A 15840-nucleotide genomic window follows, 5' to 3' on the forward strand; every position below is an offset into this window, starting at 1 on the left:
TTTCAACTTTTTTAGCTATATTATTTTATATATGATATACTGTGAAATAATATAAAATATATATATTGGTTTCTGCCCATTTCCTGGCATAGAGCTCCTACAGCCCTTGAAATTTCCTAGAAAGAGCACTAGGAGCATCTTTTAATGTTTGGTCTTTAACTCTGGTTCCTGACACAGAACTCTCAAACCCCTTGGAATGTCCTGGGTGATAGGAGTGTTCTTTTGTTCCAATGAGGTAATTTTTAGTGGGCTCCTGGATAGCTTCAGGATGGGGGCTGGTAAGCCAGAAAGACCAAGCCATGGTTAGAAGCTTGGAACTTTCAGTGCTACTCCCTACCTGCAGAAGGAGAGAGAAGCTGGAGATTGAGTTAATGGTCGGATCATGCCTACATGGTGAAGCTTCCATAAAAATCCCCAAAGTATGGGGCTTGTGGGGCTTTCAGATTGGTGAACACATCTACATGCTGGGAGGGTGCCATCCCCAACTCCACGATGACAGAAGCTCCTATGCTTGGGACCCTTCCAGACCTTGCCCTGTATTTCTCTTCATCTGACTATGCATTTGTATCCTTTAAAATGTCCTTTGTAGGGCGCCTGGGTGGCTCAGTTGGTTAAGCGACTGCCTTCAGCTCAGGTCATGATCCTGGAGTCCCGGGATCGAGTCCCGCATCGGGCTCCCTGCTCAGCAGGGGGTCTGCTTCTCCCTCTGATCCTCTTCCCTCTTGTGCTCTCTGTCTCTCATTCTCTCTCTCTCAAATAAATAAATAAAATCTTTAAAAAAAAAATGTCCTTTGTAATAAATTGGCAACAGTAGGTAAACTGTTTTCCTGGCTTCTGTGAGCCAAGCTAGCAAACTATCAAACCTGAGGAGGGGGTCATGGGAATCTCTGATTTGAAGCCAAGTCAGACAGACGTTGTGAGTCATGTGTGGACCTACTATGCACAATTGGCATCTGAAGTAGGGAGCAGTCTTATGGGACTAAGCCCTTAACTTGTGGTGTCCGTGCTAACTCCAGTTAGAGTCATGACCGGATTGAATCGCAGGACATTTGGCTTGTGTTAGAGGGGAAACCCCCCCCACACACACACATCCAGTGTCAGAAATGTTGTGTGTGAGGAAACTGTGTTTTCCCCTCGCCACATACTATTACAGCTATTTTTGGATTTATCAGTTTTAGCAAGTACCCTCAACTTTCAATTCATTAGTTGGTTATGCTGCTCCATCTCTATTTGTTTTTCTAGATCCAATCTGTCTCTCTCTGTTCTATGTGCTGACAGGATGGCCCCTATGGACTGGCTCGCCAGAGCCCCCTTGAGCTTTGGATTATAATTGCATTTTGCCAATGACAGGTACTGGAACAGGATCTAGTCAGGAGCAGAGAGAGGTCAGGTGTCTATTCCCATTTCCGGATGATCCTTGCCAGATTACAGTGCCCCTACCTATGGCCACAACTCCTGTTGGGGGGCCCTTTCCAATAGCTACAGATCTTGTCAGTTCCAGTAACACCGCTCTCTCCCTTGCCGTCTCTTCAAAGGCTGGGACTAGCTTTATACTATTGTTAGTCTCTGGGGGCATCACCATTCAGCTGAGTTCTTTAATCCTTTTCTCAACTCTATAAATCGCCCTTTCATTAAATTTTCTTCGGCTACCTTTTGAATAAGCTATCTGTTTTCTGTGGAAACTTTGACTAACAAATGTTTAGCTCCCACATTTCTCACTCACATCCTCCTCCTATTCTTCCAGCATACTCATTCACAGTTACAATATAACTAGAGAAAAATAGGACTTAACCCAAAATACCTTAGTGAAGTATTTAAACAGAAGGAGTTTAAGTCAAGAAATTGGCCACTCAGTTGATAGATGTTTTGGTTGGGAACTCCAAACTGAGGGGAGGTGGGGCAACACAGACATGAGTATCAGCAGGAAACAATTACCACTCCTAGGTTAGAGGGACAAACCTAGGGTGGTGTTGCTGGTGTCCAGGGCTCAAGATTGCTTAGGAAATGTGGGAACCATAGCAGGGTGTTTGGAAGGGCTCTTGGAGCAAACAAGGAGACGCAGACATTGCCAGAGAAGCCGGTGGCTGCATGGAGGGGGAAGAAACCTGAATCCTCCTTACCTTCTGCCCTCCAGTCTCCCTTAAGTGCCTCCCACTGGCTAAACCTACATGGAAGCCAGAGAACAAGAAACTTGGAGATGTAATTTGCCCGGGAGTCATACCTCTGAGATACAGAAAAATTGTCCCAGGGAAATTCTGGGGCATTTGAACCCTTTCATGTAGGCCACCATTCAGGCCAGGCTTTAACCAATAGTTAGATCTGCTTCTAGCTGCTTCACTTTGCCCATTAAATGCCAAATCTCAGTAAGTTTACCTATCTTTTTTTTTAAGATTTATTTATTTATTTTAGAGAGAGAGAATGAGAGAGAGAGAGGAGGGTCAGAGGGAGAGGGAGAGAAGCAGATTCCCCACTGAGTGTGGAGTCCGATGCCATTCGGGGCTGGATCCCAAGACCCTGAGATCATGACCAGAGCCGAAATCAAGAGTCAGATGCTCAACCAACTGAGCGGTGCGGGTGGCCCAAGTTTACCTATCTTGTTCAATTTTACCTCATGTTCTATTCTCCTTGGTCCGGCAAACTTAAAATCCATTCCCACAATACTTCTTCATTTCTTGCTTACACAAATTAGCAACAGTTTGCAATGACATTGGATGTAAATGCTATCTCCTCCCCAGATCTTGAAATTCTTCCCTGGACCATGCTAGAATCTGATTCCTCAAGGGCAATGGAGAGACAATGTGAGTGAAGGGGTTTGTTCTTGAAGAGTTGCCTTTCTTTTGCAAGACAACTGCCTCTGTAAATTCATTAAAGATTGCTTTTTTTTTTTCTTCAAATGAGCTTTATTTTTAACAGTCAGAATCTGGAAACAAATTAAATGTCCACCAACAATTGATAGGTGCACAACTGTATTACATCCATATTTCATCCATACAGAGTGAACTAGTACTCAGCAACAAAAAGAAATAATTTAATTAATCTCTGAGCAATTATGCTTACTGAAAGAAGGTTAAAAAAAAAGGCCATACTGGCTTTGTTATTTATTACATATTATCATACACTATTTATTATATAAAATACTAGAAAGTGCAAATTAAAGTACTGTGAAATAAAACAAATCAATGGTTGAATGAGAATGAGGGATTAGGGAGGGACAAGAGGAAGAGATTATGAAGGGGCATGAGCAAACTTTGGGGGCTAATGATATGCTCATTACTTTAATTATGGTGATGGTATCACAGATGTCTACATATGTCAAAATTCATCAAATTGTACAACTTAAATATGTGCAGTTTATTATATTCTAATTATACACCAGTAACGCTATTAAGAGCTATAATGCTACCACATAAAAATCTGGATCTCCCATTTCTCTTGGAAAATCGACCAACCTTATATTGACTCAACTATTTCCCACTTCTCATATCTTGGTAGGGTCAGCCCTGCCTCCGTGGCAGCAAAAACTGGAGAACAATTAATACCACGTTCACCCAAACACTGGCTGGGTCACAAGACCCATCCGAGACTGCAGGATCTCTCTGGGGTACCTGCCTGTGCACTGTTGGCCTAAGGTCAACAGCCCAGGGTGGTATAGGAATCCAGAAAACCTTTAGATTATTTGCTCTGACACTGACCTCTGCCACAGGAGATAAAGAGGTCTGTAGGTTCTGAGAATTTCTGTACACCTTTAACCCAGAGCCACAGTCACATGAAATTTACGTCTGCCCTTCAGAGCAGACACATAACCTCTAGTTTGACACCATCTCCACCACTCCCAAATTAATCAAGGTTTCTGTACTTGGTGTTTCTTTTTTTTTTTTTTTTTTTTTTTAAGATTTTATTTATTTATTTGACAGAGAGAGACACAGCGAGAGAGGGAACACAAGCAGGGGGAGTGGGAGAGGGAGAAGCAGGTTCCCTGCAGAGCAGGGAGCCCGATGCGGGGCTCGATCCCAGGACCCTGGGATCATGACCTGAGCCGAAGGCAGACGCTTAACGACTGGGTCACCCAGGCGCCCCTACTTGGTGTTTCTATATTATGTTGTTTTAATCTTAAAAGTATACTTTGTTAATTTTAAGTTTTGAAAGATTTATAGTTATATTATAACTAAATAAACTATAATCAAGCCTACTTTAGGATGTCTAAATAAAACAGTCTTTACCGGAGTTAGCCTTACTAAGTGTTAATGCTTAAAATTTTGGAAAGTAGAAAAACAAAACTTGTATCTTTACCCTTAATAAATTCGAATGGCAGGAAAAATGACAACATTCTATGCATCGGAACAAGAAATATATCAATTGTGTTTCCTACTTAGCCCCTGAAGGTCTTATCTGCCTCCCGAATTTTGGACTTCACGGGGGCTGTAACTTCTGGGTAGGTCTCGGGAGACAGCTACAGCCCAACGGTGTTGGGGAATGTGAGACATCCCCTAGGAAAAAGGGACTTAAGTCCTGCCATTCCCAGAAGAAATGGAGGTTGTCATGCCACTCACCCCTTCATCAGGGTGAGCTTAGGACTCAGAGGAGATCCTGACATCTAGGTCATAAGATCAGTCCCACAAGGCTGAGTAGTTTTTCCTAAGAAGGTTTAGACAGCATTGCCAATTAGGCCAAATTAGACTGAGAGCTCTTGTCTGCCATCCTGCTGTTTTTCTCTGATGTACATAAAATTTGGGGCTGCCACAAAAGACCTTCTTCCCTTCGTGCTGGCAAAGCCTGTATCTCGCTCTCTTTCTCTTTTAAAATTTTATTTAATAACATATTTTATTTAGCCCAATATGCCCCAAATATTATCATTTAATATGTAGTCAAATAAAGGTTATAAGATGTTCTACACTCTATCTCCCTCTCTCTCATTCTATGTTTTAGAGATCTAGTGCGCATTTTATACTTAGAGCATATCTCAGCTCACCCCAGCCACATTTCAGGTGCTCACTTGTCATTTGTGGCTCGTGCCTACCGTATTGGACAGCACAACTCAATTTAGCCCACAGTCCTGGTTTTCTTCCTGACTGTGGAAAGCAATCAACACCCTTGTATACAGGTGTGAAGGGAAGACGTGAGCTCAGTGAGTCATCACCTGTTTCTTGAGAGCCCATTTCTTTCCTCACTCAAACCCACACAGTGAACAGAACGAGGGCTTTCACAATAAGGCTTTTTCAGGACACGAAGCAGATCAGCGTGGGGCAGGCAGTTCCGAGGCTGGAAAAATCCATCTTAGCTATCTCATGTAGAGTCAGTACTGTCCATGGGAAACAAAAACCTCTGGAACACTGCAGCAGATTCCAGCTCAGATCTTTTGGGCTGGTGCTGGGTCATGGCCACACTGAAACCATCCGCAGGTAGGCAACGTGGATCCCTAATGGGTTCATACCACTCATGATTCCCTCCAGGACATGGGAGGGAGGGTGGAGGTGTGCCTTGCCTGAGTACACTGGGGCGACAGCCACACAGGGTGGGGCCCTGACTGCTAGCAGAGGTGCAGTGGTCTCTGCAACAGACACAGGCAATGGTATAGCTCAGGCTAAGTGAAGGTCCTGGGGAGATTAGAAAATGTAAAAGGAAGTCCTGAAACCTCCCCACATACCTGGCACTTGTAGTTACCTTCCCAGCGTGGATACCTAGATGTACGAAGTTCAACTTCAGGGTGTTGACTCCATCTCAAAGGCTACTTTCAGAGCTGTTCTCTTTTATGAGTCATACTGTGTTGAGCAAGGAGAAAGCACCCTCCCTGCTCTCTTAAGGCCTCCCTTTGGTGTGAAGTTCCTGGTGCTAAATGAACTTAGAAGATGTAGCAAAAGGATCACCAAGACACTCACATACAGGAAGCCTTTCTTGGGTATGAACTTTTATATGCCAAGCCCGGTGGGAGGGTCTTCTGTAGGCCCTCCCACGTTTGCTGAACACATAAGACTTGGCTCTGGTGTTATGTCTCTGGTGCATGATGAAGCTGGATTTGCCACCAGAGAACTGCCCACATTCACTTCATCCATAGGCCTTGCTGTGGTGTGAACTTTCATGTGTTGAAGAAGCTGGGGATGACTAATGTAGACTTTCCCACATTCGCTGCACACATAAGGCCTTGCTCCACTGTGAATTCTCTTATGTACTTTAATGTAGGAACTGTGGCTAAAGAATTTCCCACATCTATCACACTCGTAAGACCTCTCCCCAGTGTGGCTTTTCTGGTGCTCAGCAAGTGCATCTTTGCGGAGAAAGGCTTTCCCACATCGGCTGCACATAAAAGGCCTTTCTCCACTGTGAATTTTTTGGTGCTGAGTAAGTGTGTCTTTGCGGCCAAAGGCTTTCCCACATTCACTGCACTCGTAAGGTTTTGATCCACTGTGTATGCTCTGGTGCTGAATAAGATGGGATTTTCTGATAAAAGATTTCCCACATTCAGCACACTCATTAGGCCTTGGTCCCACGTGAGCTCTCTGGTGTACTTGGAGGTTGGTGTTGCAGACGAAAGATTTCCCACAATCGTTGCACTCATAAGGCTTTTTTCCAGAGTGGATTTTCTGGTGCTGAACACACTTGCCTTTGGTGCTAAAAGCTTTCCCACATTCACTGCACTTGTAATTTTTCTGTCCAGTGTGAAGGGCTTCCTCACACTGGGTGCTGCTGCATGGCTTCTCCTCATCTTTAGTGGCATGGTGCTGGACAAATCCAGAGCTGGCCAAGAAGTCCTTCTCATCCTCCTTGCAAGTGAAGGCGTTCTCTGACTTACAGCTTCTGTAGCTCTTCACAAAGGAATCTTGGTCCTTTTTTTCCCAAGGGACTGCCTCTCCACTCTCCTGCTTCAGTATTTGGTCAATGTTGACAGTGACCCAGAAGGTTCTTCCACATGACCCACATGGGTGTGGTTGAGGCCCAATGGATGTTCCCTGCTGCCCAGACAGCTGCAAAATGTCTTTTAAGATCGGGTCACACATGTTACATGGGTGGCTCTTGTGGACAGAAGGACCCACACTGAGAATTCTCCCCTGTGACTCTCTTATAGAAACTTCCTGCTCAGAAGATGCGTCTTCATTCTCTACTCTATGACAAGGGCCGGGGCTCCCCAAGACCATCGCTGCCCCTGCTGGAGCTATCGCTACATTTGCAGGAACCACGGGCTCTCTCACTGGCAGTGGTTGGGGAATTAAATGATATCTGGAAATTGCAAGTCCCAGTGAGGTCACCAGTAGAAAGTTTTCCAGGATCACGTTACAGTACAGGCGTTTCTGAGCCTCATCAAGTAGCTCCCACTCTTCTGGGGCAAAATATATACACACATCTTCAAAGGTTACAATGTTGCGGGTTGAATCCGTCTGTGCACCAGCCTCCGCCATTGCCAGAGGGTCAAGGCCCCAAGAGGGCACGCCTCAGCGGGTGTGAGGAAATACGAGGCACAATATCGTCCACTCTGCAGTCAGGGACACCACACAAAACTAAAGCTGGGGTAAAACGGCTCCTACAAAGCAGAGAGGTAGGGCTCAAGCTCGAAAATGGCTTCCGTACAGTTGTGGATAAACAGACGGAGAAACCGTCTCTTCCTAGTGTTTCCGGCTGTCTTTCTCAAATGAACCGGAACCAAATATGATGGAGGATGGTCCAATGCGCAGAAGCAGGAAGTCCCGCCCGGAGGTCGCCTTAAATTGATACATATATATATATTTTAACAGAGGAAGGACTGGTTTCCTTAGACTGGAGAGAGGAATGGAGGTTTCCTTTGGCAAATGTGACTTCAGGTATTTTTAAAGTTCATATTTCTCAGCTTCATTCAAATCCATCCAAATGTCTCCCTTCCAAATTTCATAGTCCTGAATAATTTTTTTTTTAATGATTCATTGTTGCTATACAGGGTAGCTATTAGTTTGTTGTTGTTGTTGTTGTTTTCTGTGTTGATCTTGTATTTAGGCACTGTTGAATTCCCTCTTTAGTTCTACTTGTCAGTTGGTTATCTTGGATTGATTGATTATATAGATGATCATATCCACTGAAAATATTTTACTTCATATTTTCCAATGTCTACATCCATTCTCCACTTTTTTTTTTCCTCTCTCATCTTTTGCAGTGGCCATAACCTTTAGGACAAGGTTGATTAGTAGTGGTGATAAGAGATGACTTTTATTTCTGAATTTAATGTAAATTATTCTACACTTTGCATCTTTTTTTTTTTTTAAGATTTTATTTATTTATTTGACAGAGACAGAGATAGCGAGAGCAGGAACACAAGCAGTGGGAGTGGGAGAGGGAGAGCAGGCTTCCCGCCGAGGAGGGAACCCGATGTGGGACTTGATCCCAGGACCCTGGGATCATGACCTGAGCCGAAGGCAGACGCTTAACGACTGAGCCACCCAGGCGCCCTACACTTTGCATCTTATGCTGTACACATATTTGCTATACATATTTGGTAGATACATTTATGAAAGTTGTTTGCCAATTTTTTTTTATCATGAATGATTGCTGGATATCATTGAATGGTATAATGACCTATACTTAGTTATGTTTTTTCTCATTTAGATACATTATTTTAGTGAATTAACTTTGTTGGTGAATTTTCTTAAATTGTGTTATCCTTGAATTTTGAGATTAAACCATTGGTCATGAGGCATTAAAATGAAATATTGGTTGTGGTTTGCTGATACTATGTTTGAATTTTGCTTCTGTGTTTATAAGCGTGATTAATATATGTTTTTGCTTCCTTGTGCTTTTCTGTCTTGGGGACCACAGACATTACTAAGCTCAGAAAATGAGAAATTGTCTATTTTCTGTTCTATATATTGGAACAGGTTTTTTTTGCAGTTGAAATTAGCTTTTTTAAAAAAAGTTTAGTAGGTCTGATACCTTTGTGCTTCTAAAAATTTAACTACCCTTTCTTTGATTTTATGATTTTCTTCATGATGGGCCACTTTGCTGGTTTATATTTCCCTAGAATTTTTTTTCATGTTATCTAGGTTTTCATATTTATTTCTATTATGTTGATCACTGTGTTTTATTATTTTTACCTTTATTTAATGTTTTTTCCAGCTTTATGAGGTATTATGATGAATAAAATTGTATATATTTAAAGTATACAATGTGATGATTTGATATATGTATATATTATGAATGATTACCACAATCAAGTTAATTAACATATCCTTCACCTTATATAGTTACCTTTTTTTCTGCATGTGCATAGTGAGAGTGCTTAGGGTCTCTTCTCAGCAAATTTCATGTCTACTACACAGTATGATTAAGTATAGTCACAATGTGGTACATTAGGTTCCAATAACTTATTCATCCTGTATTTTTTGTTTTGTTTCAAGTTTTTATTTAAATTCCAGTTGATTAACATATAGTGTAATAATAGTTTCAGGAGTAGAATTTAGTGATTCATCACTTACGTATGACACCCAGTGCTCATCACAGTTACGTGCCCTCCTTAATACCCATCACCTATTCGACCCATCCCCCTGCCCTCCTCCCCTCCAGCAACCCTCAGTTTGTTCTCTATAGTTAAGAGTCTGTTTTATGGTTTGCCTCTCTCCCCCACCAATGTGTTCATCTGTTTCATTTCTTAAATTCCACATATGAGTGAGATCATGTGGTGTTTGTCTTTCTCTGACTGATTTCGCTTAGCATAATACACTCTAGCCCCATCCATGTTGTTGCAAATGGCAAGATTTCATTCTTTTTGATGGCTGAGTATTATTCCATTGTATATATAAATACCACCTCTTCTTCATCCATTCATCAGTCAATGGACCTTGGGTCCATATTTTGGCTATTGTGGATAATGCTGCTATAAACAATGGGGTGCATGTGTCCCTTTGAATCAGTATTTTTGTATCCTTTTGGTAAATACCTAGTAGTACAATCGCTGGATCATAGGGTAGTTCTATTTTTAACTTTCTGAGGAACCTCCATACTGTTTTCCAGAGTGGCTGCACCAGTTTGCTTTCCCACCAACAGTGCAAGAGGGTTCCCCTTTCTCTGCATCCTTGCCAACATCTGTTGTTTCCTGTGTTGTTAATTTTTGCCATTTTGACAAGTGTGAGGTGATATCTCTGTAGTTTTGATTTGCATTTCCCTGATGATGAGTGATGTTGAGCATCTTTTCATGTATCTCTTAGCCATCTGGATGTCTTCTTTGGAAAAATGTTACTCATGTCTTCTGCCCATTTCTTCACTGGATTATTTGTTTTTTGGGTGTTGAGTTTGCTAAGTTCTTTACAGATTTTGGATACTAACTCTTTTTCAGATATGTCATTTGCAAATATCTTCTCCCATTCCATAGGTTGCCTCTTAGTTTTGCTGATTGTTTCCTTCACTGTGCAGAAGCTTTTTATCTTGATGAAGTCCCACTGGTTCATTTTTGCTTTTGTTTCCCTGGTCTCCAGAGATGTGTCTAGTAAGAAGTTGCTACTGCCGAGGTAAAAAATATTGCTGCCTGTGTTCTCCTTTAGAATTTTGATGGTTTCCTGTCTCACATTTAGGTCTTTCATCCATTTTGAATGTGTTTTTCTGTATGGTGTAAGAAAGTGGAAAAATATAGAATGCTTCATGAATTTGCATGTCGTTCTTGCACAGGGGCCATGCTAATCTCCTCTGTATCATTCCAATTTTAGTGTATGTGCTGCTGAAGTGAGCATGAGAACTTATACACCTTATAACTGAAAGTTTGACCCTTTCTTTGATCAGCATCTCCCATTCTCCCCACTCTCTAGACTGTGGTGACCACCATTCTACTGTTTCTATGAGTTTGACTTTCGTTTTATTTAGATTCCGTATATGAGTGAGTACATACAGTATTTGTCTTTCCGTGTCTACCTTATTTCATTTAGCATAAGTACTCCAGGTTCATCCATATTATCACAACTGGTAGGATTTCCTTCTTTTTATGGCTGAATAATATTCCATTATATATACACACACCACATTTTCTTTAACCATTCATCCATTGGTGAACATTTAGGTGTTTCCATATCTTGGCTATTGTGAGTAGTGTTGCAATGAACATGGGTGTGCAAAAATCTCTTCAAAATAATACTGATTTAGTTTCTTTTGGATTTATACCCAGAAGAGGGATTGCTGGGTCATATGTATGGTTTTTAATCTTAAGTGATAGGTTACTTAATAATTAGTTACTCATTTTTCATTGCTGATGTTGTTTATTCACATCTTCATTCTCTTTTTTTCTCCCACGATTTTATTTAAATTCAAGTTAGTTAACATATAGTGTAGTATTAGTGTCAGGGGTAGAATTTAGTGATTCATTAGTGGCATATAACAGCCAGTGCTCATCACAGGTGCCCTCCTTAATGCCCATCACCCATTTACCCCATCCCCCCATCCACCTCCCCTCCAGCTACCCTCAGTTTGTTCCCTATAGTTAAGAGTCCTTTATGGTTTGCCTCCCTCTCTCTTTTTATCTTATTTTATTTTTCCTTCCCTTCCCCTATGTTCATCTGTTTTGTTTCTTAAATTCCATATATGAGTGAAATCATATGGTATTTGTCTTTCTTGGACTGACTGATTTCGCTTAGCATAATACACTCTAGTTCCATTCATGTTATTGCAAATGACAAGATTTCATTCTTTTTGATGGCTGAGTAATATTCTATTGCATATATATACCACATCTTCTTTATCCATTCATCAATTGATGAACACTTGGGCTCTTTCCATATTTTGGCTATTGTGGATAGCATTCCTATAAACATTGGGGTGCCTGTGCCCCTTCAAATCACTATGTTTGTATCCTTTGGATAAATGCCTAGTAGTGAAATTGCTGGGTTGTAGGGTAGTACTTTTTTTAACTTTTTTGAGGAATCGCCATACTGTTTTCCAGATTGGCTGCACCAGTTTGCATTCTCACCAACAGTGCAAAAGGGTTACCCACTTTGGGGAGATGGAAAGGTAGTAGGGAAACTATTAAAGTTTTTTCTACTGATCAAAACTTCTCCTAAATATATTGACTCTGAATAAAAATCATCCCTATTCCTCTGAACCTAGATGTTTGAAATTATAAAGACAAAATTTGATTATTTTTAGGTTCCCTTCTTTACATTTCTGTTGAGTCATAAACAATGGCCATCTGACTGAATAAGTTACAAAGGGTAGAAAGAAATATCCAGAATGAGGGGAATTTTGTTTAATTCTACTTAAATATCATCTCTTTCCTGATGCTGATTGTGCTCTGTTTCTTTCTCATGACCTGCTCTCTCCCCGTCACTCTTTCTTCCTGCTACAACCCACAAAATCAGGCACTTTGAAGAATAAAAAAACTTTATGACCTTTATCAAGATGAAGGAGATTCACCACACTGATCACTGAGCAGAAGAAATTGTAAAATGGAACTTTTAATATTTTAAAGCCATTTGGAATACAGTTCACATGAATGATTCTGTACAATGTACAAATCAGTACCCTGGAGAATTTACACTGACAGCCGTGGGAGGAAGACATGCGGGAATAACTTTTAATTGCATATTTAATTGACCTTGTAGGAAAATGAATCTCGTATTTTGTACTGAGTACAATTACATAAAGATTTGAAAATAATATTATCCAAAAAAGTTACTCAGACTATTTTATGGTATTATTAGAATCATATATAGTGTTTGTACTCTGCATTCTTTTGATAGTACTAAGACAATCACCATCCTGCTTTATAGCAGAGGGGTAGAAAGGAGTTAGGAGATAAATTAAAGCATACATTTTGCTAGCATTTTTAGTAATTTATGATAAATAACTTTATAAAAGTCTCTCTGAAAAGTCTTCAGACATCATTTTGAAACTATCAGATTTATAGTTAATACAGCTAACATGTATAATTTTAAGGTGGCTTTTTGCTTTTCCAACCAATTGGTATTAAGGTAATTCACAACTAAGTAAAATCAGTATTTTTCCCACATATGTTTTTACAGTGGATAGAGCTAAAGAGATTGTTGTTTTAAAGAATGAATATAGCTATTTTTCTCAAGGGCATTTGTCCTAAGAAGACATCTTTTATTTTTTTTTCAGATGTAGAATTTGGTGATTCATCACTTACACATAACACCCAGTGCTTATCATAACTAGTGCCTTCCTTAACAACCATCATCCACTAAGAAGAAGATGTGGTATATATGTATACACACACACACACACACATAATGGAATACTACTCAGCCATCAAAGAATGAAATCTTGCTATTTGCAATGACGTGGATGGAACTAGAGGGTATTAATGCTAAAAGAAATGAGTCAATCAGAGAGAGACAATTATCATATGATCTCACTCATATGTGGAATTTCAGAAACAAAACAGAGGATCATAAGGGAAGAGAGGGAAAAATAAAACAAGAAATCAGAGAGGGAGACAAACCATAAGAGACCCTTAATCATAGGAAGCACACTGAGGGTTGCTGGAGGGGAGAGGGGTAGGGGGATGGGCTTACTGGTCGATGGACATTAAGGAGGGCTCGTGATGTAATGAGGACTGGGTATTATATGCAGCTGATGAATCACTGAACTCTACCTCTGAAACTAATAATACATTATATGTTAATTAATTGAATTTAAATTTAAATGTGAAAAAATTAAAAGAGGATATCTTTTAGTTAACATATTTAGAAAAAGACATTGGCTCATATAAAAATAGTACCCAGTTAAGGTCCTGTGTATAAGGGGAGATAGATAATTTTAGAAGTTATAAGGTAAGAAATGATCACTATTTAATATGAGAGAAAGCAAAGGTATTTTCTCAGACCTACGATATAGACCAGGCAGTTAAGTGCCATGATTGGCAATGATTTTGGGTGAAAATAGAGAGCTGTAAGGACACATAGCAACTGTGACCTACACTTCCATTTAGAATTACATGAGTTGCAGTGATGTCTCTCAGAATATAAACCATGAAATATTTGGCAGGGTTTAATGCCACATCCCATCTGCTGCCATCTTAGGCTGCGTTAAAAAAAAAAAAAAAAAGATAATAGGAAGGGAAAAATGAAGGGGGGGAAATCAGAGGGGGAGATGACCTATGAGAGACTATGGGCTCTGAGAAACAAACTGAGGGTTCTAGAGGGGAGGTGGGGTGGGGGGATGGATTAGCCTGGTGATGGGTATTAAAGAGGGCACGTATTGAATGGAGCATTGGGTGTTATACGCAAACAATGAATCATAGAACACTACATCAAAAACTAATGATATGATGTATGGTGATTAACATAACATAATAAAATAAAATTAATAAAAAAAAAGAAATAGTGTTTAGTTCACAGAAGGGGAGAGTTCTACTGTATTGATCAGAAACTACTTTTCTGAATTCATCCTAGGTGTAGCTCAAGGGAGGTAACCCAGAGCAACCATGTAAGGCATGGAAACAGGGTTCTTTTGATTTTTCAGCCAAGAATGTAGATTTCAGGGGACATCAGTTGTGTTCTTTCCAAAATCTTAGAGCTCTTAGGGTGAAAAGAGTTTGATTTAGTTTGTTCTGTTTGAGCAGAAAATAATGAAGAGATTCACTTACTAGATGCATGGCCTGGTGCCACAATAAATCTTCATACCTATAATACAGACTCTGAAGTAACATGGTAGATGATCAAGGCCCAATTTGCCTGTGGATTTTTGGCTGACATTTATGGGCAATTGTTAAAGTTATCAGATACTGGAAATGCATCATTGCATAAAGCAGGATGCATAAAGCTCATGCTTTACATACTGGGAAGAACAGTGCTCCCACTGATGTAGGGAAACGTAAAGACAGAAGTTGCTCTTTGCAACGCAGAGTCAGAGCAGGGAGAGGACAAATAGCCAGTCAGGCCGTGCGTAGTAGCACCGCACGGAAGAGCTTGCCGGCTAGTATCTTGCGAGCTTCATTCATTTAGCATCAACAAGAAGGAAGGCACCGAACATCAAGCAGGACCATAGTGGACTAGAAACTAAGAGTATAAAGTCAAAGAAGAAATGGTTACTGCCTCTAAACCATCCTACTAATGAGATGTAAAATGTGAGGCTGTGTTTATATGTATGCGCATGTCTGAGCATGAGTTCTGAAGGTGGTCTTTATATTCTGAGAATAATATGTATTAGGTTAATTTTGTTTCTTAACACCCATGTTTAATTGAGTAAAGTCAGAAATGAAAACACTTGATTTTTACATAGACTTTAAATTCCACTTTAAAATCTTATTATTTTATTATTTGTTATCTCAAATATGTATCACTTTTATTTTTATTTTAAAAAAATTTTTAAAGATGTTATTTATTTGATAGAGAGAAAGCACAAGAGAGCACAAGCAGAGGGAGAGGCAGAAAGAGAGGGAGAAGCAGGATGCCCGGTGAGCAGGGAGACCAACTAACGCGGGGCTCAACCCCAGGACACCAAGATCATGACCTGAGCTGAAGGCAAACACTTAACCCACCGAGCCACCCAGGTACACAAGTGATACATCTTTATCTTCTGTTCCACTGCTCCCTCCTTCAAAAGCAGAGATAAAAAGGGGTATAATGGAGACAAAAGAAGTATATGTATATATACAGACTGCTGGGGGAGATGTTACGGTGGCTGGGGCCCAGGGTGCATGGGGTGCAATTCTGGGGCCAGCAGTGCATGATGCGTTTCTCTGTGTTTACATTTAGCTGATGTGGAGTGGAGTGCGCATGTCCTGCGTGCCTTTGCGCCCCCACATGTTTATGTGAGAGGCATTGGGGTCCCCACTTTGCCCTCACCCTACAAGCCTACTGTGTACATATGGAAAAGGAGGAGGTAATAATCCTATACCTCCCCCACCTCTGCCATGCACCTGCCCTGCACAGTTGCCCACAG

The 15840-nt window shown here is 40.6% G+C and overlaps 1 long non-coding RNA gene and 1 other non-coding gene across 3 annotated transcripts in view; one reads left to right on the forward strand and one right to left on the reverse strand.

Annotated features, from left to right (window-relative positions):
- The window catches only part of LOC135361915 (uncharacterized), a 145970-nt gene that overhangs the window by 48789 nt on the left and 81341 nt on the right, over positions 1–15840 (forward strand). The window lies entirely within an intron of this gene.
- On the reverse strand, positions 10573–10679 carry LOC123851406 (U6 spliceosomal RNA). The gene has a single exon (XR_006792578.1). It is a non-coding gene; the product is annotated as a U6 spliceosomal RNA (small nuclear RNA).

This window comes from Mirounga angustirostris, unplaced genomic scaffold (assembly GCF_029215605.1).
Source record: "Mirounga angustirostris isolate CCGP_5_RB_7025 unplaced genomic scaffold, mMirAng1.0.hap1 SCAF_11, whole genome shotgun sequence".
NCBI lineage: Eukaryota > Metazoa > Chordata > Mammalia > Carnivora > Phocidae > Mirounga > Mirounga angustirostris.